This window comes from Sinocyclocheilus rhinocerous, unplaced genomic scaffold (genome assembly GCF_001515625.1).
Source record: "Sinocyclocheilus rhinocerous isolate Xijiao unplaced genomic scaffold, SAMN03320098_v1.1 scaffold1573, whole genome shotgun sequence".
NCBI classification, from domain to species: Eukaryota; Metazoa; Chordata; class Actinopteri; order Cypriniformes; family Cyprinidae; genus Sinocyclocheilus; species Sinocyclocheilus rhinocerous.
In genome coordinates, this window is record NW_015624212.1 from 219,712 (window position 1) to 223,659 (window position 3,948).

At 35.4% G+C, this 3,948-nt stretch overlaps 1 protein-coding gene across 1 annotated transcript in view; it reads right to left on the reverse strand.

Annotated features, from left to right (window-relative positions):
• The window catches only part of LOC107739552 (protocadherin-17-like), an 80,483-nt gene that overhangs the window by 42,831 nt on the left and 33,704 nt on the right, over positions 1 to 3,948 (reverse strand). The window lies entirely within an intron of this gene.

Here is a 3,948-nt window from a genome sequence, read left to right on the forward strand (position 1 = left end):
AAATTCATAATTTTGAGCAAAAAGGTGAGAATCACATTTTTATCAAAAACTACATCTGAAAAATATTCAGTACGATTATCAAAGCTAAATCTAGTAAATCGCTTCCATCAACACCTCCAAAGCTTGCACAGACATATACCACTTCCTGGATCAACATTTTACTCCGTAACATTATGCAGTTTTCATTTATATGCTGCCATTGCTGATGATCGCATTATTTTTCATATGCATCTGTTTACATAAGAGATTGCTCGTTTCTCCGTCCTGTTCACGTGTGTTTTGTTTTTTTTCCGGGAGGTTTTGTACTCATTCAGAAGATGTGTAATAGCGCCCCCTAGTGTATAACAGTGAAAACATGAAAAGCCGTAAAAACTCGTCTTTGGCGGGGAAGCGTATTCTTGTAAAAGACTAGATAACTCGTCAATGGCGGGGAAAGTTCATATGAAAAAGCATTTTAGTTTTGTAATGTGACACATTTCGCAGAAAAAACAGGATATTTAACAATAAAATAACATGTAGGATGCATGAGACTTTTATCAATTGGGAATTAACTGAAAAGTTCTATACCAGAATGAAGGCATACTTTAACATTATTTACAATATTCTCCCCTCCTGGTGACATAATCCGAGATGGAAAGTTGTTCAGAGGCAGAACAATGTGAGATTTTTTGCAAATCAGTGCAGTTCTGAAGATTTCATTGATCATAAATCATAGTGCTGATTGCCTATATATACAGACATTGGGCAAAGGTGGATTTGTGAGGCACACTGTTTGTTACTCGTCTATTCCTCACAATGTCAGATACAATTGTCTGAGAACTGTCAAAACTTGTGAAAGACAACCAAGCTCAGGTGTCTCATTAAGGGGAGAGGAAGCTATTGGTAAGTCAATTTTGTTTCCACCCACATGCAGTATCGAAGTTTAAAAACGAATGATTTTAATAATGCATGCTTTAATAACATTAATGTTATTTACACTAAACCTTATATAGTGTTACATAAGTCAAACTCAAAGAATGAAAGATTAAGGAGGATGATACAGTAGGGAAAAGCAGGCAGAAATAGAGAAATTCCTATTTCCTAAATAATGCATCAAACCCAAGCGGCTCCTCACACACAGAGTCTCATATCCACTGACCATAACTTGCTGCCATAAACAGCTATAACACTCCACTGTTAAAGACACCACTATATCAAGCTGCATATGCAGTGAAACACAACGTTCACTCCACTGCAATGTTGTTATAGCCATCCAGCAACAGTAAAATATCCATTTCAAAGGCTTTTAACGCAGATTTAGAAGATGGCTGTAGTGGGGACGGTCTAATGTTGGAGGTGATAATGCTTACAAGAGGACACAGGGGATCTTTAGGTTAGCCTGGGCTTTCTCTAGACTGTCATGTGTCATCTCTGTGTGAGAGAGAGCTTCAAGCATCCCTGTCTGAGAGAAGATATGCCCAGCCGTCTGGAGTGATATTGGCAAAACAGACAGCCGTTCCCAGTTAACTTGTCTTGCAGAATGAACATTGATTTCTATACTCAATAGAAGAAAACATAGGGAGGAAAGCGAGTAAAGTGAGTCTGGCTATCAAAAGTGAACCGTTTAAGACAATAAATTTACATACTGGTCAGAATAGGCAGCATATTTTATTTAACGCAAATGAATATAAGATAAAATAAGTTACAGTTTGTTTACTATGCCGTACTCGCGCTGTTCAGTGTCCATGTTTTATTGAGAATAGCTTTTGTCTTTCCATGCAGAAAAACTGTGACTTTGCTATCATAAAATGGTTCAATAAACACAAATACTGAGTGACTTTCTAGTTAATTTGTGTATTTTTGCTCAGAAAAAAATTCAATCGAAGACAAAACAGAAACAGTTTTGTTCCAGAATGAATCAACATTTTTGAACGAAACAGTTCAGTTAAGTAAATGATTCAATTATTCACTTATAAAGACAGTCGGCTGTTTAGTTCCTCAATGAATCAGTGCTTTGAGCGAAACAATTCAATATGAGTAATGGATTTACTATACAGTCAGCCATTTCAAACCTGAATGAATCAATGTTCTGGAATGAATCGATTGGGTTTGGGTAAATGATTCACTGGATAGTCAGCCATTTTGTTCCTGAACTGTTTTTGAGCAAATCTATTTGGTTGAGTAAATGATTCAATGATTTAACAATTAAGACACTCAGCTGCTTAGTGTGTGAATGAATCAGTGTTTTTTAATAAATCAGTTCAGTGAATGATTAACTCACTCAGACAGATGCTCGTCACCACCTATTGGCACCTACTAGAATAGCATGCAGAAAAAACTTTAACAACTACAAATAAAAATAAAACACATGCAGATCACTGTCAGGTTTTCATTGTTCATGGCTAAGGTTATTATGAAGCTTGTTGGACATGCGACTATTGCATCTGTAGCTCTTGTCTCTGTGTGAATGTAAGTGAGTCACACCGTTAAACTAGCTAATTTCAGCCATTCTCCAACCATTCCCATGCACCATTAAATGACTACATTCTCAAAATATGAAACATATGGACCTCTTTAATTGGCCAATTTCTCTTGCTAGTGCATTCAGTCTATTCCTGAATCCAAATGAAAGCACACACACATACACACACAAGCCAAATGAAGGCAGACAGGCTCGGTGTACTCGTCCGCTGCCTCGGCTCAGATAGCGGTAGATTCCCCTCTGTTCTATTGATTAATTGTGCCATTACATTTGATGTATTGTTTTCTGTGGCCCATTTATTCTCTTTCTTTCATGTTTTTTTTTTTTTCCTCGGATTGCCATTTGAGGGATACGGCAACCGGTGTAATAGTCTTCAACATGACCCAACAGACCTGGGTTTAGATGAATAAAACCGTCTTTACATGCTTCCTTCCTGAACGAGTTCAGTGGAAAGGGAGCATGAGACTGCTTTCTTATCAGAAGTTATTGTTCTACCCATGTCACGACTAATTTGTCCCACCAAGAGAGACCCAGAATAATTATTCATATTTAATCAGGTGGAGAATGTGACATGGCCTGCTGGATGATAAGTCATTTTCCATGTTCCATTATCAAAATTTAAAGGAAGCGCCTCCCAACGCCTAACCAGCACTCACTGAATGGAACGGCTAGAGTGGTTTGACTTATAAAATCATAATGGGCCTGCCTGCTTTGATAAACTGAGAACGTGGCTAGAATACAAGAGAGAGAGAGAGAGGGTGCAGAGAGAGAGGGAGAAAATGAAAGATGGAGGAAAGAGGACAAGGAAAATAAGGAGTCTAAAGGATGGAAGGTAGTTTGAAAAGCAAAAGAGCAGGAGAAAGAGATGAGCTGTTTCGAAAATGAGAGTGAGACAGCAAGAAGATTCAACTGTGGTGAGATCAGCAAATGAATAACTGATTGAAGACTCAGTGAAAGGACTGAAAGCTTAATTTGAAAAAAAAAAGGAAATGCATAAAAAACGACAAAGAGAGAAAAGGCATAGGGTACAAAATGTAAGGTCAAAACAATATTACACATATACATATTTATGTTATTTTTTGGCACATTTGTAAGGAATGTTAAATATATTTTTAAATGATTGAAAAACTAGATATTTGAAATTTATTTTAAATGCAATATTGAATAATCATTTAATTGTTTTATTCGTTTTTTTTTAAATATAATGTTTACAATATTATAATGCACACACACACATATGCATTATAATATTTATAAGACATTATTATATTTATAAGACATTATATTTAAAAAATATTATATATATTAGTGCTGTCAAAAGATTAATCGCATCCAAAATAAAAGTTTTTGTTTACATAATATATGTGTGTGCACTGTGTATATTTATCATGCATATACAGATACACACAGATGCATGTATATATTTAAGAAAAATATGTTTATATATTAAATATATTTATATATGATATAAATTATATGAATATAAA